Source organism: Pongo pygmaeus, chromosome 8 (genome assembly GCF_028885625.2).
Source record: "Pongo pygmaeus isolate AG05252 chromosome 8, NHGRI_mPonPyg2-v2.0_pri, whole genome shotgun sequence".
Classification (NCBI taxonomy): Eukaryota; Metazoa; Chordata; class Mammalia; order Primates; family Hominidae; genus Pongo; species Pongo pygmaeus.
This window is the reverse complement of record NC_072381.2, coordinates 89,091,440-89,119,389: the sequence shown is the minus strand read 5'-3', so window position 1 is coordinate 89,119,389 and position 27,950 is coordinate 89,091,440.

The window sequence follows — 27,950 nt, the reverse complement described above, 5'->3', positions numbered from 1 at the left end:
AGAATATTTAACTCCAAAACACACATATCATGTGACTTAATAGTACATTATTATGATATTTCAATGAAACAATGTCTAGGACTTGATGAGGAGTTTTGGAAACCAAATGGGAGATTAAAATATATATTTAAATCAGGGTTTCTCAATGCTGGCACATGGATGTTTTTGGCTGAATAATTCTTTATTGTGGAGGTTTGTCCTGTGCATTGCAGGATGTTTGGCAGAATTCTTGGCATCCACCAACTAGATGCCAATAACATTTCCCTCCAACATATAACAATAGAAAATGTCCGGAAGCATTGCCAAATGTCTTCTAGGGCACAAAATCAGCCCTGGTAAAGAATCACTGTTCTAAATGTTTATATCTGTGCAAACAATAAGCAAAAGCAAACTAACTAAAATTTTCTCATAAAGAAAAGGTACAATTTCATGGGAAACATTCTCTCTTAAAGTATTAGCCCTGAAGGGATAGTTAATATTTTATTATAAATAATTGAGAACATTATATGAAATATACTGTTATTAAAATATATATAAATATGCAACATATGTATAAGATAAAGGTAATGAAATTATAATTTAATTTGTATGTACTGATATAATTTTTCTGTCAAACACATCAAAGGCTTTATTTTCTTACTCCATATTACTCAGATTTTAATTTTTCTTTGATTTTCAAACCAAGATTACATATGTGTTTAGAGCATATACTTCTAGGTAGAAGCATATCTATTTTAAGGAAGATTTAATTCAAAGGAATCATTAATTTACCTAAATGTCAGAGAGATAGATTGTTCTATGGAAGTCTTATAACCAGTTAAATAGATTTAAGTGCAAACTATATAATATCTCATATATAAGGTGAACTCTCATCCAAAAATTAGTGACTTAATAAAGATTCAGTGGAAATTTGACCATGAATATTTCAACGTTCTTTTTCTCTACTATTTTATTCTCCTTTGTGTATGACATAAATGACACATTAACAGTAGCAAGTCTCTAGTCAATTAGAATCTTTAGTAAAAGACACTTCATTTATCCTGATGATCACACTTCCTTTTATAAGCCAGTTGCCCTTGACCAGATATTCTTCTGACCCCTACCTTAAATGACAAACTCTGCTTCTCAATGTCATTTCATGTCCTGCCTTTATTATTTATGACCCTACATAGGTAATCTCCCTATTTATAAGGCTGGTATTTCAAATAATAAATGTGCTAAATTACAGCTCAGTATTTTAAGCAGACAGAACAGAACGTTTGTGGGCTTTGAAGAATCACATCAGGAATGGAGGTTCCTCTGTCACTGCTGCAGATCATTAATGCTTAAGCCATTGATTCTTTAGTCAAACTATTACAAGTCCAAAGCTTGACACAACATCCTTAATAAATGCTTTGTAAGTAGAGAATTTGCTCTTGTTTACTTTTGTGTTGATTTCTTAAGACCAGTGGATAATGTCTAGCCTTTAAATGCTTTATGTTTACATACAGAAACAGCCATCACATTCCTGTCATTTATCATTTAGTAAACAGTATTGTCCATTTCTTTTTCTTCTTTCTACTTTATCATATTAAAAATCGTTAATTTCTTAATTCAGTGATTATTAACTTTCCTAGAATGTGTCATAGCACATGCCTACAATGTCTAGCATAGTATGTACAAAAATTAGTGACCAGTAAATACTATATGACTGTACAGAATTTCAGAGCGCAAAAAAGAAACATTTAAGAAACCATGCATTGGCCGGGCATGGTGGCTCACACCTGTAATCCCAGCACTTTGGGAGGCCGAGGTGGGTGGGTCACAAGGTCAGGAGATCGAGACCATCCTGGCTAACACAGTGAATCCCCATCTCTACCAAAAATACAAAAAATTAGCCAGGCATGGTGGCGAGCACCTGTAGTCCCAGCTACTCAGGAGGCTGAGGCAGGAGAATGGCATGAACCCAGGAGGCAGAGGTTGTAGTGAGCCGAGATCGCGCCACTGCACTCCAGCCTGGGCGACAGAGCAAGACTCCTTCTCAAAAAAAAAAAAAAAAAAAGGAAACCATGCACTTGTACACACACACACACACACACACACACATATATATATATACAGGTTTTTAAAACTGTGCTAGTTTATCAACTACGGAACATGGATTACAAAAAGAGCATGAGGTCAGGTTTTCAGAAATTAATGCTGTCCGTCAAAGTAATTTTCAGCAGCTTAAGGATTGTCACACATATTTCTTGAAATCCCTAAGATTCTTTCTACCTTTTAAAAATATGTTTGTAATTATCTGTTATGGATTGTTATTATCCATAATTGAATAACCATTGTCATATTTGGGCCCTATGAAGTAAAATAGCATACATTTCATTTCACCTTTGATGAAATGGTTCCCGTGATTAAAGTGACCAAACTCACCCATATGTGCCATTTTGAAACCTCAGTAAAGGTTTAAGGATATAGTGTTAGTTTTAGTTAGTTAAAATTTGTTAGTTTTATTTTTTTCAATAAAAAGATTGCCAATATACTGTTTTTCACAATTCATCCAGGGAATCATATTAAAACTTTTAATTATTTAATTAGTCTATTATGTAACAAGCTGATCCTTGATGAGAAAGAGTGAAGGGCAGCCGTACTTAATGCCTGTGGAAGGCATTTGTTAGGATAAGTATTTGAAGTGCCTCCACATGCATACTATTATAGATGAGAAGGAAATTAGATAATTAAAGAGAGAAATAATACACATTTAATGTAAGCTGCTGTTGAGTACAGGAAGCAACAAAAACTAAATTCCTTGCAAAGTTGCTGCTTCATTAAATGATAATTTAGGCACATGCATAGCCTAAAACAAAAGTCAAATAATGCCCTAACAATGCATTTCATCAGACTCTGGCAACAAGAAACATGTAATTGAGTCACATTAGCTCATCTTGGAGAGGAAAGACACAAAAGCCATCTTATCATTTTTTTTTCCTTTTTCTTTTCTTTCTTTTTTTTTTTTTTTTTTGAGATAGGGTCTCACTTGGCACCCAGGCTAGAGTGCAGTGGCACAATCTCGGCTTACTACAACCTCCACCTCCCAGGTTCAAGGGATTCTCCTACCTCAGCCTCCCCAGTAGCTGGGACTACAGGCAAGTGCACCACGCACAGCTAATTTTTGTACGTTTTTGGGAGACGGGGTTTAACCATGTTGGCCAGGTTAGTCTCAACCTCCTGACCTCAAGTCAAGTGATCCACCAGCCTCGGCCTCCCAAAGAGCCGGGGTTACAGGCGTGAGCCACTGCACCGCACCATCTTATCATTCTTTATGTGTGAAGTTGATGAAGCTGAAAGAGTTGTGCTGACTTATGCAGGATCATACAGCATTCAGCTAACCTCTGTGACTCTTGGTTTACCAATCTCTTTATATACCAATGTGAAAACTGTAGCCAATAATCCTGATCTTCTTTGCATGAACTTTAGCATACAAGTCAATTAAAAAGATCAAACTTTAATATATACATTGTCACTGTTTTCTAATAGAAAAGCTTTATTTTAAAAATAATATCTGATTGTTTCCAATTTTAAAAGGATAAAACACAAATTCAACCAGAATCACACTAACATTTGACTATGGAGTCAATTTGCTATGGAATTAATGGAGCTTAGAAAAATAGTTCCCTGATCTAAGAACAAACTATCTCCCCATTCATGGAGAAGCTCAATTATTATAGAAGTGTTTTTCCTTAGTGTAATACTGTATATGTGTATGCTATGCTGGCTACCATTACCCATCCTGAAAGAGAGTGTACACTCAGCATTGCAAGTTATTTTGCCATGACATCAATGCAGTATGCTGCATGTATGTCAAGGAGAGTTGAACAGATTGATGTATACTCTTGGCACCACTTTATTTAATATGACACTGTAAGAAAGTTTCTTACTCTTTCTCAGCTTCAATTTATTTATCATTATGATGTGGATCATTAACACTGTATTCTAGTTTACTGCAATAATTAAATATGCCACTTTCTATAAAGCCCTCATATTACTACCTCGACTAATAATAATGATTATTAGTATGTTATATTTCTACTATCATCATTATTGTAATTACTAAATATTTTGTAGAACCATTGTTTTTAGATGTGGGGTAGGGAAATATGATCTCCCTTTAAAATCTGATAAAATAATTTGATTCTATTGACTCCGCTTAAATTAACACAGAGACACACAAATTTTTGGACGATTATGGGGAATATTTAGATACCCTAAACTTAATTTGGCATTTGCAGTTAGGTAATAGACATTAGGCTGAGAAGTCTCTATTTAAACATAAGTTTTGACTACAATAAAGGTGAGAAGAAGATGGGAACTTTATATGAATATCATCAAAAGACAGAGGAAGGGTTGGAAACCTGCCTGTAACTCTAAAGATGGAGAATACAGCAATGTGTAGATGAATGACAATGGATTTAGAATCAAACAGATATGGGCTCTGCTGTGAATGATGAAACAGGATGCTGATATGAACAAATATTAGATGACATTTAGCAATCACATTCTGGCCAGCCAACTCCAGGCAAACAACATTGTGTTCCTGACCAGTCATTTGTTACGGTATAGTTTCTGAGAAATATGTGTAGAAAACTGTAACAGAGAAAGCAAGGCACCCCTACATAGTATTTGGGACTTTGGCCTCAACAGCCAGTAATGCAATCCAGTAGGCTAGGCTGGAGTTGATTCTTTCAACGTCTCTCTACTTAGGTAGGCCTTTGCAGCCAAGTCCTGCTCTCCAAATATATAGGGAGGAGAGAGGAGATATACCTCAATGTCTTAATGCTGGCTGTTTTAGGCTGCAGACTCAAGGACTTCTTAAATCAGGGAAAGTATCTAGGTGACATTACTTCTGTGCATGGGGTAGTTTTTATTTTTATTCTTGTCAAGGTTATTACAATTTTGTTTGTTTATTGTTTTGTGGAGGAAGAGATTTGAGGTGGGTTTACGTGTGTGTGTAAATGAGAAAGAAGGGAGAGAGGAAGAATTAAGTATTGGGTCTTCTCTTATGTATAGAATGGGGGAATTGCCTCTACTCAATGACTTAATCAGTGTAAATGTCAGAGAGGGGTATAAAAGATCACATACAAGGCATGTTGATCTATAAAACCTTTTAAAATTCTCACCCTTGGAAACCTAGACAATATCAGTGTCTTCAAATTTTACAATATATGTCCTTCTTAGCAGTAGGGCATTTTCCCCTGGATTCTGACTCATTCCTTTGAAGCAACATAGAGAATTGAAGGAAGAGAAAAAGAAGGTTTGAATTCCCCCTAAAAGACAAGTGTAGGTTATCTACTTATTCACTTACAGAAGTTGAGTAAATATTTTAGCTTTATGCATGAAAGACTTGATATACTACCATATACACTATGAAGGAAATTGAAGTATAGCATAAATTTATCAAAATTTAATTACAAATTTCAAAGCACCTATTACAAGTCTTGCACTTGATATGTAATCACTATGTAACTATATCTTGCATGCAATATGTACTCAAATATGTAACTATATATATTTTACTTTACATTTTGCCTTTACATGGACTCCTATATATTTTAAATAACAATTTAGAAAGAGTGGTATGTACCTACCATTACATATACTTCCAAAATAAAGATAAAGAGTCATGATAAAAGTTTGTATTAAATGACCGTTTTTGGCTATTTTCTAAAATTACTGACTAGAGCTTCCATTACGTAATTCTTTAGCAACATCAGTTGTGATGGCCTATTTTTACATGACACATGGGCTAAATGTAGTGAATTCACTAGAGTGGAATTATTCAGATCATAGTAATTGTAAAATGTATCAGTGTCATTCATGCTTATGAGCCAAAGATGATATTGAAATAGGCTCATCTCTTCTTCAGGATCATTTTCTTCATTAATGAATGTTAACTTAAGACATAAATTCATTTTCAGAAGTCAATTATAAAAATTGGTCCATGACATCACTATAGAAATGTATAGACATATGTCATGTGAAAATTTTCAAAGGCCAGAAGATATTAATTATATCTTAATTTCCACTATTGGTCTTGATTACAATGTCATTAGACCCCCTTGATATGAAAAAACAATTGGACCATTTCTTAACAAATTCTTACCATCTCAGATGTCTTTTTCCTTAAATTCTCCATATTCAAAAGGATTCATTTTAGCTCATGTGATAGAACCCTGAATAATAATGGCTTACATACAATATGTTTTTTTCCACATAAAATAAGTCCACAAACCAGCAATAAAAGGAATATTGTAGCTTGCCACTTTTTTCTTTGGAGTGACTGCTGGAAATCATAGAGGGGTAAAAGGTCAAATGCCCACAGAGGCATACCAGTGGATGTGGGCACTGTCTGTCAGCAGTCACAGTGGTCTTTCCCAACAATTTCATTTAAAATCCATTGTGCAGAATTGGATCAAACAATCACTTCTCAGTGCCAGGCAATTATTTGGGAAATGCAGTTTTATAACTGAATATTGGGACATTCCTAAGAAGGTTAGGTTCTCTAATGAGAGAGAGCAACGCAGTCCAGGCTATAATGACACATTTTTGTTTTTATTATTATTATTATTACTATTACTAGAATATTACATATTCTTATGAGTTGAATTATATTCCCTAAAAATTCGTATGTTGAAGACTTAACTCCTAGTACCTTAGAATATGACTATGTTTAAAGATTAGATCTTTAAAGAAGTAATTAAATGACCAGGTGCAGTGGCTCACGCCTGTAATCCCAGCACTTTGGGAGGCCGAGGCGAGTCGATCATCTGAGGTCAGGAGTTCAAGACCAGCCTGGCCAAAATGGTGAACCGTGTCTCTACTAAAAATACAAAAATTAGCTGGGCATGGTGGTATATGCCTGTAATCCCAGCTGCTCGAAAGGCTGAGACAGGAGAATTACTTGAACCCAGAGGCGGAGGTTGCCATGAGCTGAGATTGTGCCACTGCACTCTAGCCTGGGCAACAGAGCGAGACTCCATTTCAAAAAAACAAAACCAAAAAAAAAAAAGAGGTAATTAAGTTAAAATAAGGTTATTAGGGTGGGCTCTAATCCAACATGACTGGCCTCTTTAATAGAACACAGGCACACACAGGAAAAACCACATAAGAAGAAAGGGAGAAAATGACCATCTACAAGTTAGGAAAAGAGGCCTCAGAAGAAATCAACTCTGGCAACACTTTGATCTAGTGTTATTAGAATGATGCTATCTCATAACATTTTATATTTGATATGCTTTTTTTTTTTTTTTGAGAAAGGGTCTCACTCTGTCACCAAAGCTGGAGTGCAATGGCTCAATGAAAGCCACTAAACTTGAACTCCTGGACTCAAGTGATCCTCCCATCTCAGCCTCCTGAGTAGGTAGAATTACAGGTGCATGCCACCACACCCGGCTACTGTGTTGAACAGACATGGTTTCTCTATGTTGCCTAGGATGGTCTTGATCTCCCAGCCTCAAGCAATCCTCCCTGCTTCACTTTCCAAAGTGCTGGAGTTATAGGTATGAGCCACTGTGTCTGGCTTCTTTTTAATAACCAAGACTGAGATTCTGTCAATGTGAAATTGATGTGAAAGAACTTGGAAACACATGAAGTATATTTTAAAAAATGACTTTTGCCATAAATCTTTGTATTACTCAATTTTTTTTTTTTTTTTTTTTTTTTTTTTTTTTTCTGAGGCAGAGTCTTCCTCTGTTGCCCAGGCTGGAGTACAGTGGCACAATCTCGGCTCACTGAAACCTCCACCTCCCAGGTTTAAGCAATACTCCTGCCTCAGCCTCAGGAGTAGATAGGATTACAGGCCCCTGCCACCATGCCCAACTAATTTTTGTGTTTTTAGTAGAGGCAGGGTTTCACCATGTTGGCCAGGCTGGTCTCGAACCCCTGACCTTGTGATCCAGCCACCCCAGCCTCCCAAAGTGCTGGGATTACAGGCGTGAGCCACCATGCTCAGATTTAAATTTTATTTTTCTTAAATGTGTGTGGGCTAGTTTACATGGAATTTCAATAATGCAGTAAGAATTTAATGCAATAATATATGAACCATTTTATGCCTTTTAGATTTATTACAGTATGATTAAGAAAAATTAATAAAGTTTTTCTAAGCTTTACCATGATTAATATTTATTATAATCATCATTAAAGTATGCCCCATTTATCTTGAAAAATATCAGCAAACTTTTTATGTTTGTTCTGTGGGGTTTTTTGTTTTCTATCTGCTAAAGCACATTATGCTCTTATAGAAAGTTTTGGATAATAATTTAAAGCATAAAATGTGTGACGAAAACATGACATTCCTGATAGTTTCCCCAAGAAAGAACATTGACTAAGAAAACAATGGCAGCAGTGCAGTGGATAAAAATACTTCAACACATCCAGCAGTGACTTTCGATATTATAAATAGTTTGTAATCTGTTGCTAAAAATAACTGCAGAAAAGGAGGGGTAAAAAAGATCAGCTTCATCCATGCTGACTCAATGTGCTTATAGCATTGATTTCCATTCAATAGAATTACCCTAAAAGTCAGGAAGAGTGAATTAAATAAAGTAAGGAATATTACTCTTAGAAGTGGGGCAGCTCCATCCTACCATCAACATTGACGGTGATATCCGTCCTGGTAATATGAGAAGAGATCAAGAGTCAGCTTTCTTGATTACAGTTCAGATAAAATGCTTTCAGATTACCTTCCAATGTTAGAATTGGAGGATGGCAAGGATTTCTTTTAAAAATACAGAAACTGAACTAAATTACAATGTACCATAATGATGCTTTGATAGAAGTCTTACAGGCTTAGCATGATATATTGGAAGTTTAAACATTTTAAAATATTATTCTAAAACATTATTTTTTCCTTGCATACTGACCCACCATTTGTTATGGGATATTTTTGTCTTTTAAAGTGTGTGTGTTCTGTGTGTATATTATGTTATATGTGTGTAATCCTATAGAAGTTGCCATTTACTTAACACCTATTGTGTGTCAGGCTCTTGTACTCATTTCTTACACTACTTGATAAATGTGCTGAATGTATATCCTTATTCCTATTGAACAGGGATAGTAAGACACTGAGGCTCAGAGACAAAATAGTTACTTCATTAGTAAGTAGCAAGGTCATTATTTGTCAAACTGGAAAATTAAACTTTTACATAGATATAAAAGCATGAAATGACTTATCTTAAGTTACAGAGCAAGTGATTGACGAACAAGATTCAATTTTTGGACCTTAACTGTGGGTTCAACACACAGAGCCAAGTATTATTGATCTGAGAAAGTTTTTGTAGCCATAAACCATTTTCCACTGTGGGACAGAGATAGGTAGACAGGCATGTCTATTCAAAGGACTGTCCCCACAAGTAACTTAAAACATCCATATTAAAATAAATTTTAAAAATTCTGTGAATGTGTGTGCATATGTATGTAAACAGTGTTTTGATGGGATCACATTTTTATCTTTTATAATTTAATTTATGCTTCTCTAGGAAAATCTCCCTGAGTAGAATAAATTTGAGCTCTGTGCATGGGAAAATTCACCAGACTGGGGAAAAAAATTAATGTTTTCTACTTTTAAGGCCTGTCACTACTTCATCTACCACTTATTAGAGGAATAAAAGTTACCATTAAACTTCACTCTCCATACATCACTGAGAGACAGGACTAGCTGGATTTCCTAGGCCAACTAAGAATCCCTAAGCTTAGCTGGGAGGGTGACCGCGTCCACCTTTAAACACGGGGCTTGCAACTTAGCTCACATCTGACCAGTCAGAGAGATCACTAAAATGCTAATTAGGCAAAAACAGGAGGTAAAGAAATAGCTAATCATCAATCACCTGAGAGCACAGCAGAAGGGACAATGATAGGGATATAAACCTAGGCATTCGAGCCAGCAACGGCTACCCTCTGGGTCTGGACCCTCCCTTTGTATGGGAGCTCTGTTTTCACTCTATTAAATCTTGCAACTGCACTCTCTTCTGAGCTTTCACTCACTGTCCACCACTGCTGTTTGCCAACGTCACAGACCCACCACTGACTTCCATCCCTCTGGATCCAGCAGGGTGTGTGCTGTGCTCCTGATCCAGTGAGGTGCCCATTGCCGCTCCTGACAGGGCTAGAGGCTTGCCATTGTTCCTGCATGGCTAAGTGCCCGGGTTCATCCTAATCGAGCTGAACACTAGCCACTGGGTTCCACGGTTCTCTTCCATGACCCATGGCTTTCACTAGAGCTATAACATGCACCGCATGTCCCAAGATTCCATTCCTTGGAATCCGTGAGGCCAAGAACCCCAGATCAGAGAACACGAGGCTTGCCACTGTGTCTGGAATTGGGTTCTTGGTCTCACTGACTTCAAGAACGAAGCCGCGGACCCTCGTGGTGAGTGTTACAGTTCTTAAAGGCGGCGTGTCTGGAGTTTGTTCCTTCTGATGTTTGGATGTGTTCAGAGTTTCTTCCTTCTTGTGGGTTCCTGGTCTGGCTGGCTCAGAAGTGAAGCTGCAGAGCTTCGCAGTGAGTGTTACAGCTCTTAAAGTGGCGTGTCTGGAGTTGTTCGTTCCTTCATGACCCACAGCTTTTACTAGAGCTATAACATGCACCGCACGTCCCAAGATTCCATTCTTTGGGATCCCTGAGGCCAAGAACCCCAGGTCAGAGAACACGAGGCTTGCACCATCTCGGAAGCGGGCCGCCGCCATCTTGGGAGCTCTGAGAGCAAGGACCCCCCACCCCCAACTGCCCATAACATCACTACCCTTGGAATGGACTGATTGAAGCTTGAGCAGTGTAGAACTGCCACACAGCCATATGTCTATGAATTTATTTTTGAAGACTTGAAGAACTAAGAAAGCTTATTATAGAATATAACCACATTGAAATGATATCATGACACTGAAACTATTTTAGCCACAGAAATAATCATTAAAAATTAGATACTTCTTATTTGGTCTTGGAATTATCAGAAAAGTTCTATAGAAATTCAGCAAATATGTTGATAAACATGCAAATAACTTTTGCAAGATAAAAATGATTCTGAAAACTGGCCAGAAGTTTATCAAGCAAGACAAAAAAAAGAAAAATACAAGAATAAAGAGTATAAGTGCTTATAAGGTAGCTCATAGAGTCAGGTACCATACAAAATATTGGTAACATTGACTCTTCAGAGAACTATTGTATAACCTAAATGATGGTACAGTGCCATTTAATGTAACTCAGGTTGGGGAGCTCAGGGGAGAAGTTATCGAAAGGTATCAGAAGAAAAGTATTAGGTTTCTCATGTAAGGACTGATTGATGATGTGCTACTAAGTATATAAAATAGATGTAGTTTAAACCATGCAAATATAACATTCTTAAAATACAGGCATATAGTTTGTAGAGTATGAACCTACTCCCTGACTTGAGTATCCTGGGATTTCATACCAGATAGAGGACTTTATTTGGACCTCTGATGTGCTGTGGAAGAAATACAAAATTATGGCAAAATGCCCAGCACATCTAGACAAATCTATCACTCTGGTAAGTTTGACTGTTTTGAGAAAAAAGGTATACTTTAGAATTGCCTATTCTCATTTTCCCGTTTCACTCATCAAATAACTATAAATCCCCCTCTGCTGACCTTTTCTGATATCTACAGTAAGTCTCTGCCCATAATCTCCATTTCTTTCATGCTGTGTAGGTAAGTAAGTCATTCAGTAGAGCTAAGAAAAGCCTGAGCTGTTACTGGGTATGGAGGAGCACAAAAGGAACTTTATGATAGTACATGGTTTAATGCCTCTTCTAGAAAAACAGATGTTCCAATGAAATCACATCTGAGTGTAATTTATACCAAAAAAAAACCCCAAAAAACAGAGCTAGTATTTTTTTAGGATAAAGTTAAATGTATCTGTGTGGCCAGGTAGGGTGACTCATGCTTGTAATCCCAGCACTTTGAGAGGCAAAGGTGCCAGGATTGTTTGAGGCCAGAAGTTCAAGACCAGCCTGGGCAATATAGCCAGACCCCTTTTCTTAAAAAAAAATTAATAAATATATCTATTTCTAAAACTAATTTTTATAGAAATTTACATATTTGAAATATGAAATAATTATGAAAAATACATACATCTACATGCAAATAAAACATTGTTTTAATGTAAATGACATTACTAAAGTTATTAAAAACCTGTACTAAGGTAAATATGTTTAGAGGAAATATAATAGAGAAAACCCCGTTTCTTAAATAAATTAATAAATATACCTGTGTTTGTAAAACTAATCTTTAATAGAAATTTACATATTTGAAATAAGAAATAATTAGTCAAAGAAAATGAACAATACATACACCTATATGCAAATAAAACATTTTAATGTAAATAACATGACTAAAGTTATAAAAAACTGTACTAAGATAAATATGTTTATAGGAAATATAATAGAGAAAACCTTATTATCTTATATTTTCGATTTAAAATTAAGTGTTAAAAATATCATTAATAAATTTAATAGACATATGACATAACATGACTGTTTCCATAAGAAGAGATACAACTAATAACAAATATAGCAAATTGTATTTAACAACCAGAGTTTAAATTAAGAAAACACAAATAAAAGAGTAATGAAACACCCATAAAATTAATAAAAATGTAAAGTAACATTACTGTCTGCTTCCTAGAGTATACTAAAATTCATATATTACTGTTGATAGTGTAAATAGTTACAATTATTTTGGTGAGTGGCTGAAAATATGCTAAAAGTATTGGGAAAAGGTTTTAGATTTTTGTGATTCTTTATTTAAACTATTTGCTTGTAGATATGGTAATTTACCTTAAGAGGGGAGATATTCTAAATAAGAGAAAAATTTAATTCATAAAAGTCTTTCTTGCCCTATTATTTATAATGAGAAAACCTTAAATATCTAATGATAAAAACCCTGTGGTAAATTTTAAAATTTAAGATGGTGCTTTAGAATGCTAGTTTGCCATCTTCTCAGTTTGCTTGCTCTCCAATTAAACCTGCTTCTCCTCCTACCAATCCTTGCCTCTTGTGTCTGGCTTTCAAGCAGCAAGCAGCAGAAACTGGGTCCAGTTACAATGCAAAGGAAATTGCATTTAAAAAAATTAACAGCACAGCCAAGTAGGCTACATTTGATGACTTAATTCTGCAGTACAAAATGAAGAACTTGATTCAAAACGGACCTATCAGGGAAGAACAAACTGCCCCAGTGAGTTATGTGTATCAGGGCATCCTTGTTGATTCATACTACCTTAGTCTCTTTAAAAATATAAATTGTCTGTATGCTTCTGTCTTTTTTCCATAAATAACATTAACAATCCAAATGCTAAAGCATCAGAGTCTCAGAAAATGGTCTCAGCAAAACCATTAAGCCCAGAGAATTTTTATTCTCTGGCACCTTTACAATATTCTGCATTTCTTTTTCTTTTAGGGTGTCTACCAACAAATGTTGGCACATTTATTTTTTGACTAGCACCTCAATGGCAGACACCTTCCATCCTGCTTCTTTACCCTCAAACTTTTAATTACTCTTTAAAGTCATAATAGTTCACCTCTTGCCTATCTCCACCCACTCTTCTCTTGCACATACCAGGGGGTCTGTGGGCAGCTTGTCTTTTGATGCACCTTCTCATTCATTAAGTATTGGCAATTAAGCAGTGAACAAGACACAAATCCCTGATCTCATGGAGCTTACGTGTTAATTAAAATTGGCATATTTGCCTTTATATTCCATGAAATATTCCTTACTATACATGAACATGCCTAGTTTTGCTTCATTTAACATTTTTTAATAAAACTTGGAATTAAAAAAACAATGTAATTAAACATGTCATTAAGATATATAAGTAAAACATGTAATTATAATAGAGCAGAAAAGAGAGAAACAGATTAGTCTGTTAGGACCAGAGAAAGCTTTAGGGAGGAAGCAATATCTGAATATTAGTAAACAGCAAGTTGACAATCACAAACTATTCAGCTCATCTTTACCTGTGAATGTGACACGAAATTATCTCTTAATAAAAATGAGTAAAATCCATACATTTATATTCTACCTACTATTTGCTTGGTATACTGAAGAATATATGCAGTTGAGCCATGAAACACTGTTACAGTCTTGTCTGCCAGTTATGTTTGCATACATTTGTGGTGCTTGACAGGAATTTTGAATTAAAAAAGCAATAGTGTTACCTAGAGAAATTCTGGCTGCTTGACTATTTCTGATTATTCAAGAAAGGAAGAGCTCCTACATTTACATATATAAATATTTTAGAAGACAAAGAGTTGAGTTTATGCATGTTAATCTCCTTTCTTATTTCTCAAATTATTTGCCATAATTTCTTCATGCAATTCAGATTTTTAATATTTTAATTTGGGGTTGTAGTGGCATTTGTGTAGTGCTAAAGTCATATCAGATACTTTCTCTCTTTAGAAGAAAGTTTCTTTTTCGGGCCATTTTCCTAAAATGTGAAACTATCTTCAAGGCAAGCCAGAGTAATTGTCCATTTAATTTGGCATTTTCTGGAACATTGATTTCCCAAAACAAGGCTTTTCCTATTAAATGCAATGACATTTGTGTCCAAAAGATTTTCCTGGGGGATTGGTTTCCTACTGTGGAGCAAAGTTTTGAATGAGCCACTTGGATTACGTTACAGATTGAGGACAAACTCTATTCCAAATACACTACAGTCCTCTCAGCTACACTCGTCATTTGATGCCTTAATCCCCAGAACAGTTGACTGAGACACATCCTGCCTTTACGCATAGAAAATGATGGTCTGAAAAGAATCTCAAAATGTCAGTGTATTAGCAGTGGGGAATCTGTATGGATTTGAAACAACCTCAGTTCTTGCCTCCTCAGAAGAAAGAATTTGACTGAGGGGCATAGGGCAGAGAGAGAGACTGAAGCAAGTTTTAGAACAGGAGTAAAAGTTTATCTAAAAGCTTTAGAGCAGGAATGAAAGGAAGTAAAATACACTTGGAAGAGGGCCAAGTGGGTGACTTGAGAGATCAAGTGTATGGTTTGCCGTTTGACTTGGGGTTTTATATGTTGGCATGGTTCCAGGCTTTTGAGTTACTTCTCCCCTGATTCTTCCTTTGGGGTGGGCTGTCTGCAAGCACAATAGCTGCCAGCAATTGGGAGGGGCTGCGTGTGCAGTGTGTTTACTGAAGATGTACACAGGCTCACTTGAGGCATTTTTCCCTTAGCAGCTGAGTGTTACCAGTTAAACTCTGCCATTTTGCCTCTTAGTGAGCACTCTTGAGCCCATTTGTCTGACTCCTGAGATCTTATTGGGAAGATGCTGATTACCAGTTTCAGATGTCTCTGTCTATTATTATTATTATGGAGGTGGCTGCGACCAATTCTTATTTTACAGAGACAGTTTAATAAACAACTGACATCACCTGACCGTTGTCTGACATTCCTGGTGAAGGGCACTTCTCCTGACCTGCTTAATTCTGACTAGCTACCTGCTATATCGAATGTAGTAGAATGAGGGCACGTGTACCCCCTCATAATATAAAAATTATATATATGCTATTATATATAATTCTATTAATATAATCTTAAATTCATAATTAGATTATAATTAACAGCCATAATACATGATTATATATATGAGATCTAAAAACACATATAATAGATAATATACAATTATATATTATTCATATAATTAATGTAATAGTGTATACTTATAATTAACATATTAATGGAATACATTACATAAAATATTCTATATTTATATATAAGATATGATGACAATAATGAATATCTTAAGGAAAAGGTCTTCTTTAAACAAGTTAATGATAACCATATGTGCAACATTTTTTGTTTATTTAGTTGACATAACTTATTTGATGAATAAGTTAAAACCTAATTACTATTTTATTAAGGTTTAATTAAATTTTAATTTTGGTTTTGATTTAATTTTAATTTTTGCTTCATATAATAATGAAGGCTAGATTTGTCCCTGCATTACTCTATGTGTATATACAAAAATAATTATAATACTCATAAGAAAAGTCTAATATGGTTATTATCAAAATTATTTTATTTGGTTACATTATAAAATATATCTCTCAAAGTGTATGGTCTTTCTAGAAGCACAGGAAGACGTTTTCTGTATCTTCTTGTCAATTTATACACCATTCTACTGTCAGACTTCCTTTTTTCTTTTTTATTTTTTTGTGAGACGGAGTTTCACTCTTGTTGCCCAGGCCGAAGTGCAATGTCAGGATCTCGGCTAACTGCAACCTTCGCTTCCCTGGGTTCAAGGGATTCTCTTGCCTCAGCCTCCTGAGTAGCGGGGATTACAGGCACCCACCACCACACCCAGCTAGTTTTTGTATTTTTACTAGAGGTGGGGTTTCATCATGTTGGCCAGGCTGGTTTCAAACTCCTGACCTCAAGTGATCTGCCCGCCTCAGCCTCCCAAACCTCAGGTTATCTCAATATTTCACAATGATGAAAAAATATGTAACTATAAAAAAGACGTTTTCTTTCCTAAGATGGCAGATCAGAGGATTTTTGCATGCCTCAACCACTTGGAAGCAGCAAGATAGTGTCCAAAGATCAATTTTCTGAGTTAATTCAAGAAGGAAAATGGGAATTCATCAGAATTGTGAAGGCCACCCAGATCCAAGGGAGGAAAATGTGGGCAAACAGCTCTTGTGACAGCATCCAAGTGACAAAAAGGAGAGAAGCCCCAGTACGTGAAGGAGACAGAGTGCCTCCCTCTGTAACTCACCTTTGACAAAAAGGAGAGAAGCCCCAGTACGTGAAGGAGACAGAGTGCCTCCCTCTGTAACTCACCTTTCCACTGGCGATCCAATCAACCCAGGCCAAGGGAGAGCACTTTATTTTCCAAAGCCCTGAAGCTATCATGGAGAGAGAATTGGAGGCACTGAGAGGGAAAGACACCTGAAATAGCTGCAGGCATTTTTCCACACCTGGGCCCTAGAGCAGGATGCCATTTATAATTCGGGTGCTACAAAGTCAGCCATTCTTTGGCAACATGGCAACATAGCCACACAGGCGTTTTAGTCTTGGGCCAGAGATTAGGGTGCTCACTCTAGAGTGGAGTAGCAGCCGTTAAAACCAAAATTGTGGAAAACGCCTCAGCAATAGGTACTGGAATTGTGCTCTCCGTTGCAGATCTGGGGAAGGAGAGCTGCTACAGCTACAGTTTCTCCTTGGTGATGAGACTTGAAGCCAGGGCCAGCTTGGCAACCTGGAACTGGTCTGCATGTGCCATTGCCGAGTGCCCCCTGAGATTGTGATGCAGCTGAGCACACACTTGCCTGGACCAGCATCCTGAGCAACTCCAGCCTTCCTAGGCATAAATCATGGTTCAGTGAAGCCCTCTCTGTTCCATGACCAGGCAGATTGCCAGGCATTCAGAGCACCTACTTGCCTGGATCAGTAGCCTGAGTCACTCCACCAGTGCTGTGCAGAAATCATGGCCCCGTGAGCACCTTTCTGCTTCACATCCAGGTAGATCTCCAGGCTTTAGAATCAACTGCTCACCTCTGAGCCACCTCTCCTCTGCAGAGATCTTGGTGCGGGAGACCTTCTTTACTGCATGTCCGGGCACACCTCCAGGCATCTGGAGAAATTCTTTTCTGGATTGACAGCCTGAGCTGCCCCACCCTTCCTGCTTGGAGATCATGGTGAAGCAGGAAGCTCTCTGCCGCATGCCCAGACAGATCTCCAGGCATTTGGAGCACCCACTCACCTGAACCAGTAGCCTGAGCTAGCCCACCCTATCTTTGTGGAGACTGTGATGCAGGGGTCCCTCTGTTCCACACTCACACAGATCTCCAGGCAATTGGAGCATCAGCTCATCTGAATTAGCAACCAGAGCCAGCCCAATCTTTCTGTGCAGAGACTGTGTTGAAGCAGAGCTGCCTTCTCCACCTCATGCCCAAATATCCAGGAGCACCCATTCACTCAGATTACCAGCCTGAACCACCCCACACTTTTTCAAGATATTGTGGTATAGTGGGGCCCTCAGCACTTCATGCCCAGGCAAAAAATTCCAGGCACCTGGAGCACCCACTCTTCTGAATTGGGAATTTAGACTGCTCCCACTACCCATGCAGAGATTTAGGGCTAAAGAGGTCTCCCAGCTTCATGTCTAGGCACACCTCAAAGCACTTGGTGGCCACCCACTGGATTCTCTCTCAGCACTGGAGCTTGTGTCTAACATCATAGGACCTGCGGGTAGAACTGCCCCGTCTGGCCCTGCCCGTCTTAAGCCTCACACCCCTGGGGCTGAGCAGGTAGCTCAGACCACTGTGTACTCCATAGATCAACCCATTGTCTGAGGTAACATAGAGCTTCCCCTGTAAAGAGGGATCAATTATATACCCAGCCACCTTGGCCACAGCTGGTTCTTACTGATAAGTGCCATCTATTGGCTTGTAGGTCAAACTTCACAGCCCAATATAAAACCTGCCACAAAAAGTGCAAAAGGCTATACAAGCAAAGGCAAAAGACTCTCCACCAAACATCGTCTACAGTCACACTCCTGGGGGGAAGGGAAAATGGGAAGGGAAATGAAAATGATAATATTATAGAGAAAGAAAGAAAAAGAAAAAATCCTACCCACAAGAAAATAAATACAAAATTAGAAGTGCCAGCATCTCCAGATGATAAGAAACCACAAGAATTCTGCCACCATGAAAATTTTGAATGCATTGACACCACCAAAGGGTCATACTAGCACTCCAGCAATATCCCATAACCAAAATGGAAACTCAGAAATGACAGATAAAGAATTCAAAGCATGATTGCAAAGAAGGTCAATGAGATGCAAGACAAGATTGAGAATCAACACAAAGAAACTTAATTTTTTTTTATAAGCACACCTCATACATTTTTATTTAGCATGAATATATATGTATAGATACACGTGTGTGTATGTACATGCTGTTTCTATCTTATCTTTCTATTTTTTTTAATTTTTTTAATTTTTTTTATTATTATTATACTTTAAGTTTTAGGGTATATGTGCACAACGTGCAGGTTAGTTACATATGTATACATGTGCCATGTTGGTGTGCTGCACCCATTAACTTGCCATTTAGCATTAGGTATATCTCCTAATGCTATCCCTCCCCCCTCCCCCCACCCCACAACAGTCCCCAGAGTGTGATGTTCCCCTTCCTGTGTCCATGTGTTCTCATTGTTCGATTCCCACCTATGAGTGAGAACATGCAGTGTTTGGTTTTTTGTCCTTGCGATAGTTTACTGAGAATGATGATTTCCAATTTCATCCATGTCCCTACAAAAGACATGAACTCATCATTTTTTATGGTTGCATAGTGTTCCATGGTGTATATGTGCCACATTTTCTTAATCCAGTCTATCATTGTTGGACATTTGGGTTGGTTCCAAGTCTTTGCTATTGTGAATAGTGCCACAATAAACATACGTGTTCATGTGTCTTTATAGCAGCATGATTTATAGTCCTTTGGGTATATACCCAGTAATGGGATGGCTGGGTCAAATGGTATTTCTAGTTCTAGATCCCTGAGGAATCACCACACTGACTTCCACAATGGTTGAACTAGTTTACAGTCCCACCAACAGTGTAAAAGTGTTCTTATTTCTCCACATCCTCTCCAGCACCTGTTGTTTCCTGACTTTTTAACGATTGCCATTCTAACTGGTGTGAGATGGTATCTATTGTGGTTTTGATTTGCATTTCTCTGATGGCCAGTGATGATGAGCATTTTTTCATGTGTCTTTTGGCTGCATAAATGTCTTCTTTTGAGAAGTGTCTGTTCATATCCTTTGCCCACTTTTTGATAGGGTTGTTTGTTTTTTTCTTGTAAATTTGTTTGAGTTCATTGTAGATTCTGGATATTAGCCCTTTGTCAGATGAGTAGGTTGCAAAAATTTTCTCCCCTTTTGTAGGTTGCCTGTTCACTCTGATGGTAGTTTCTTTTGCTGTTCAGAAGCTCTTGAGTTTAATTAGATCCCATTTGTCAATTTTGGCTTTTGTTGCCATTGCTTTTGGTGTTTTAGACATGAAGTCCTTGCCCATGCCTATGTCCTGAATGGTAATGCCTAGGTTTTCTTCTAGGATTTTTATGGTTTTAGGTCTAATGTTTAAGTCTTTAATCCATCTTGAATTAATTTTTGTATAAGGTGTAAGGAAGGGATCCAGTTTCAGCTTTCTACATATGGCTAGCCAGTTTTCCCAGCACCTAAATCACAAGCATTCTTATACACCAATAACAGAGAAACAGAGAGCCAAATCATGAGTGAACTCCCATTCACAATTGCTTCAAAGAGAATAAAATACTTAGGAATCCAACTTACAAGGGATGTGAAGGACCTCTTCAAGGAGAACTATAAACCACTGCTCAATGAAATAAAAGAGGATACAAACAAATGGAAGAACATTCCATGCTCATGGGTAGGAAGAATCAATATCGTGAAAATGGCCGTACTGCCCAAGGTAATTTATAGATTCAATGCCATCCCCATCAAGCTACCAATGACTTTCTTCACAGAATTGGAAAAAACTACTTTAAAGTTCATATGGAACCAAAAAAGAGCCCGCATCCCAAGTCAATCCTAAGCCACAAGAACAAAGCTGGAGGCATCATGCTACCTGACTTCAAACTATACTACAAGGCTACAGTAACCAAAACAGCATGGTACTGGTACCAAAACAGAGATATAGATCAATGGAACAGAACAGAGCCCTCAGAAATAACGCTGCATATCTACAACTACCTGATCTTTGACAAACCTGAGAAAAACAAGCAATGGGGAAAGGATTCCCTATTTAATAAACACAGAGAAACTTCTAAAACAATTAGAAAATGGTGGAAGAGATAAACATCTTAAATAGAAATCAGTCAGAGCTTCTAGAATTGAAAAACTCACTTAAGGAATTACAAAATACAGTTGAAAATCTGGAAGCATTCCCCTTGAGAGCTGGAACAAGACAAGAAAGCTCATTCTCTCTTTTCCTACTCAACATAGTACTGGAAGTCCTTGCCATAGCAACTAGGCAAGAGAAAGAAATAAAAAGCACCTAAATAAGAAAAGAAGTCAAATTATCTCTCTTCAAAGACTGCATGATTCTGTACCCAGAGAACCCTAAAGACTCTGCCAAAAGGCTCCTGGAACTGATAAACCACTTTTATAAACTTTCAGGATACAAAATTGTATTGGTCCATTCTCACACTGCTATACAGAAATATCTGAGACTGGGTAATTTATAAAGAAAAGAGGATTAATTGTCTCTTTTCTGCTGGCTGTACAGGAAGCATGATGCTGGCATCTGCTCAGCTTCTGGGGAAGCCTCAGAAAACTTGCAATCATGGCAGAGGACAAATGGGAACAAGCACCTCACGTGGCCACAGCAGGAGAAAGACAGAATGGAAGATGGAGCTCCATCCTTTTAAACAACCAGTTGTCATGATAACTCACTCACTCACTATCACAAGAGCAGTACTGAGGGGATAGTGCTAACCCATTCATGAGATCTTGCCCCCTTGAGCCAATCACTTCCCTCCAGGCCCAACTTCCAGCACTGGGGATTACAATTTGACATGAGATTTGGTGAGGACACAGATCTAAACAATATCAAAACTCAGTAGCATTTATGTACCCCAATAAGATGCAAGCTAAGAGCCAAACCAAGAACATAATCCCACTTACAAAAGCCACAAACAAAGGTACCTGGGAATACATCTAACCAAGAAAGTGAAAGATCTCTAAAGGATAATTGCAAAACTCAGCTGAAAGAAATCATAGATGACACAAACAAATGGAAAAATATTCCATCCTCATGGATTAGAAAAATTAATATTGTACTACCTATAGCAATCTACAAGTTCAATGCTATTTCTATCAAACTACCAGTCATTTTTCACAGAATTGGAAAAAAAAACTAATTCTAAAATTCATATGGAACCATAAAAGAGCCCAAATAGACAAAGCAATCCTAAAGAAATAGAACAAAGCCAGAAGCATCACATTACCCAACTTGAAACTATACTATAAGGCTACAGTCACCAGAAAAGCATGGTACTGGTGCAAATACAGACATATAGGCCAATGGAACAAATAAAGAATCCAGAAATAAAGCTGTGCACCTACAGTCATCTGACCATGTACAAAGTCAACAAAAATAGGCAATAGAGTAAGGACTATTCAATAAATGATATTGGGATAGCTGGCTAGCCACATACAGAGGAATGAAACTGGACCTCTACCTTTCACCATATACAAAAATTAACTCAAAGTTGATTAAAGACTTAAATGTAGGATCCTAACTTACAAGAATCCTAGACAAAAACCTGAGAAACACCACTCTGAACATTGGCCTTGGGAATGAATTTATAACTAAGTCCTCAAAAGCAACTGCAACAAAAACAAAAATTGAAAAGTGGGATCTAATTAAACTAAAGAACTTCTGCACAGCAAAAGAAACTAAACAGACAACCTACAGAAGAGAATATTTGCATTCTGTGTATCCAACAGAGATCTACTGTTAAGAATATATAACGAAGGTAATTGATTCAACAAGATAAAAATTAAAATAGTTAAATATGGGCAACACACATGAACAGACACTTTTCAAAAGAAAACATACAAGCAGTCAACAAACATGAAAAAATTCTCCATATCACTAACACTCAGAGAATTACAAATCAAAACCAGAATGAGATACCATCTCACACGAGTCAGAACAGCTGTTATTAAAATGTCAAAAATTAACAGATGCTGGCAAGGCTGTGAAGAAAAGGGAATGCTTATACACTGTTGGTATGAATGTAAATTAGTTCAGCCACTGTGGAAAGCAGTTTGGAGACTTCTCAAAGAACTTAAAAACAGAACTAGAACTATCATTTGACCCAGCAATTCTAATACTCTGTTTATATCCAGAAGAAAATTAATTGTTCTACCAAAAGACACATAGAATTGTGTGTTCATTGCAGCCTATTCACAATAACAAAGACATGCAATCAACCTACGTGCCCATCAACAGTGAATTGGCTAAAGAAAATATGATACATATACATCATGGAATGCTACGCAGCCATAAAAAAGAATGAAATCATGTCCTTTGTAGCAACATGGATTGTGCTGAAGGCCATAATCCTTAGTGAACTAGTGCAAGAACAGAAAACCACATACAGCACGTTCTCATTTATAAGTGGGAGCTAAATATTGGATGCTTATAGATAGATAGATGTCAATAATAGACACTAGAGGAAGGGAGAGTGGCAAGGTTGAAATACTACCTGTTGGGTAGTATGCTCACTACCTAGGTAATGGGATCACTTATATCCCAAAGCTCAGCATCATGCAATATACGCATGTAACAAATCTGCACATGTCCCTGCTGAATTTAAAATAGAAGTTGAAATTATTTAAAAAAAAAACAACGCTTTTTACAGTTTTTAGAAAAAACTAAAAATCTCAATAATTCCTTAATACCATCACATATCAATTCTTCATAGTTCTGTGATTATTTTATAAATGTATCTCTTTTGTTTGAATTATATACAAATCCATATGTTGCAGAATAATATGACTTCTAATGTACTGAATCAAAGATGTAAATAGTAAAAGAGAAGGAATCAAATATATAAACTGTAAAGGATAAGTCACAATTATTGTATAATAGAAAGATAAACATTGCATAATTTTTTTTAATATAGTAAAGAGCTCAAAAACTGGTCTGCTACTAATGTAAGCTCCTCTACTTTCTTTTTTTTTTACTTCTGATATTAAATGAGACAATGAATTATGAATGAGTGATGTGGTGTCCTACTCTGATGCCCTCCCTTCAATAAACACATAAAATGCCATTTGAAATAATGTACTCTCCAAATAATTAAATGTAACTTATTTTGTACTTGCTATGTGATTTGCATAGTACTAGTTATACTAATTAGCTACACTAATTAGTATACTAATATAACTATATATAAAAGTAATTAATTAGTATAACTATTAGTTATACTAATGAGGCAGAGACGTACTGTCTTCAAGGAACTGGTTATTTTGTTTCTTAACAAATAAGAGGAAAATAATTAAAAGTATATAAAATAACATAAAATAAAAATGAAAATTAACATAATTTATAATAGAATATTGGCATATTATATAAACAGATAATTCAAAAAAGAAATAATACATAAAAGATAAATATGACAAATAACATTCAGTGATAGTGAAACTTCATGAAATAATACTTTCATTATATTGCTGGTGAAATAAAAATTAGTAAGCTTTCAGTGGTGATTTTTTATAATAGTCATATCCTTTGACCTGGTCATTCTACTCTTAGGACAGAAATTAACCAGGGAGATGCTCAGAGATGTAAGCTATAAGGTTGAAAGCTGAAGCATTATTTATATTGTTAATATAATGTATTTATCCAAGGGAGTTGTATGCAGGAGTGAAAAATACCATTTAAAAATATATATTTAATGATGTAGAATGCTGTTATGTTAAATAAAAGTTGCATAACTACATATGGAGTAGGAACTCAATTTTATAAATATTGGAAAAGGAAACAATAATTCTGTTTATTTCCTTTCCCCAAGTTTCTAATTTGAATGCTGGAAAAGGGATTGTAAATCCCATTTGAATTTAGAGGTTCTTGTTCTCCACTAATGTTCAGTGTGGCTTTTAGCAAACCACACAGGCATTCATTTCCTTTATTAGTGAAATGGAATCGGTACCATCTGACTCAATCCCACCCCATACCCAGGACACTATGAGGATTGTACACAACAATGCATATGAAGAGAATGGCTATAGACATTAATTTATCATTTACATTATTTCTCTTTTTTCTCTTCCTATATCTTTATTGTTCATTTCATTCTCTTTCCTTCATTATACTAAAATGATTACCAAATGAAAGATTAAATTAAGATAATTCAATACTTTCATTCACCCTTTACTAGAAAGATGAGACAAGACCAAACTTTTCAGAATATACAATTCCCTGATTAAAGAAAGAAAAGTCCTCCTACTTTTCCTACTCTAATTTGTTATCTAAACCCCAGGATAAAGAGAGTAGACCATTTTGACGATTCCTTAAAAACAATGCCCATCAACACCCCAGGTAGAAGAGAGGGTGTTTAAACATATGTATATTGTGCACATTTCTAACTTGGAAGAGGAAAAATAGTTTAGCATGTGTCAAAACTGGTTTAATAAAATGACTTTTTTGCATAATGTACACATATATAACCAACACATATGATTATTGGATGATAATTGGGCTTTGAAGTGCTCCTTTCCAAACATAATTTTATTTTGCTTTTTAAATAAATACATCAGCCTGTATTTCTCTAAAACTGAATTGCTTGTACATCTTCTGAGACTTGTTTCATAAAATGTTTTACCAAATCAAAAGTTTTACAAGCAATTCAGATTAGAGTTTTGGAGGGGTTTTTTTTTGGTATTTATTTATTTTAATTATTTAAAAGAATATTAATTATTATTATTATTATTTTTGAGAGACAGGTTTTCCTCTATTGTCCAGGCTGGAGTGTGGTGGCATAATCGTAATTCACTGCAGCCTCAAATTCCCGGGCTCAAACAATCCACCCATCGTAGCCTTCTGACTACTTGAGACTACCAGGAGCACACCACTGTGCTAGGCTAATTTTTAACTTTTTTTTTGTAGACATGGGGTCTCCCTGTGTTGCCCAGGCTGGTCTTGAACTTCTGAGCTCAAGCAATTCTCCTGCCTTGACTTCCCAAAGTGTGGGGATAACAGGCATGAACCATCATGCCTGAACAGTATTCTTTTTGTTTTTTTACTATAAAAAGTAGAACAGTATTTGATTATGTTACTTCAGAAACAGCAATAAAACCTGTAGAAACCAATTTGCCTTTTTAAAAAATAATTCCAAGAAACTTCTATAGATCCCTTTATAAGAAAACAATTTCCATCAAAAACGAGGTCAATTATATTTTGGTTGTGAAGTTGATGTCTAATTATACTTTTCTTACCATCTTTGCCTGGTTATGTGTTTTAATTACAGATTCTCTCAAGAGTCATTTTTTTTTCCTTTCTTTCTCCATACGGAAAATGTTTGCAGCTACAATAAATACACTGACCAGAGAGTCTCAGACCAATTAACTGCCCTACTTAAGGGAATCCACCTTAGTTTTTGTAGCTGAAACAACAATATAAATGATATGACAGAATGAAACATAAATGGATGAATAATATGACCATGCAGAACTATATTATTTTTTTCATGATTTCTTTTGAGAATACAGCATATGAAGATTCTATTTAATTCAACTAAAAGGGCTATATATGCATTAGCTGAATCAAATATTACTTAAAGTATTATGAAAACTTATTTTAATGCTAGATTTTGGTTATGTAAAAATGTATTCAATATTATGTACCAGAAAGCACTGTAGTCTTGACGTTTCATTATTGTCAAGATAAAGCACAGCTTCTGGATAGGTTGCAGTGTGTCTGAAGAAAAGGCACATATTAAGCTTAAATTTTAGCTTTAATTATCCATGCTACCTGCAGCCCAGATTTACTATTTAATTGTCACATTCTCAATTTATTTCTCTCATGAGAACCCAATTCAATGTTATTTTTCCTTCTAGAATTCTAATGCCATAAAATTTATAATCATGCAAACAACATATGTTATCTGTAGTAGTCAAAAATATAAAAAAATTCTGGATATTTTAATATGTATTATAAGAAATACTTTACTGCATGTACTTCAAATCTTAGAATTTTGTTGAGTTTTCCTGATAATTACATGAAACATTTCTGACCACCTGTTATGCTAGATATGAAGGAAGCTAAGTGATTAATTTATGATCCCCTTTTTCCCTCTAGGAAATTGTTGGAGACACAAGTAAAGCTAGATCCCTTAAGTAAATGGTGGCTTAATTCCATCTTTACTTTCCTTGGTGAAGGGCATTCTATCAAAAGAGTTGGTGAAAGCTTGGATAATACCAATCTTTCCACCTTGCATGTACTTCACAAACACTGAAGACAATAATTACAAGCAAATGTTCTTTTTCTTCTCCTCCTTTTTCTTTCTAATGGCTTTAAATCATTAAAGTGAGACTCACACACTTTACCAAGATCATATTAAACCTAGAAGCCTAGGTGTCTTGAGCCTCCCTAAGAGCTGAGCCCATAAAACAACAGTATCTCTTATCAAACATCTTAATCAAATGCTTATATCTTCAAATATTTTTTCAATAAATTGACTCTAACATCTTACTTTGTTGTGCAAACATTCATTATTTTCATTTTAACAATGCAGTCACTTAAAGAACTGGAAAGATTGTTGAAAGTGAAAGGCTCTGTCATGTAATGTCTAACATTAAGGACCCATGTAATATGGATTTAATATTTGGCATCAATTTTGTACAGCTATCAGAGTTTCATGTATTAAGTCATCAGATATATTTAATCAACAACATTATATCAGTGATAGAGTAAAAGGCTCTTTCAATCCATGAAAAGTAAGGGTTCTCTATGTAATGGTAGACATAGCCCTTTCAATCCAGTTAAGAAGTAGTAGTATTTTTTTTTTAATCTGATGGGTGTGTCATCTCTTTTATGCAACAGTAAAGCAGCAGCTGTCAAAGAGCCTTACAGATTGTGATTTTATGGTTTGCTTCAATTACTGACAATTGATTCTAAACTGTAAAGAATAATTTTATGCTTGATCATAAAAGAAATGTGTGAGTGTACAATATAGGAAATCCACTTGAAGAAAACATATAATCAGTTTTTGTTGTTGTAAAATCTATCTTCATAGCTTCTCTATGTTGAGTAACTCTCTATTAAACTCTGCCTTTGATTCACATCTTGAAAAGTCAATAACTTCTTCCTTAGAATTTGGTCAGTATGTAAGTGTATACACTGCTTATGGCTATAGTTGGTATATACATTTTAA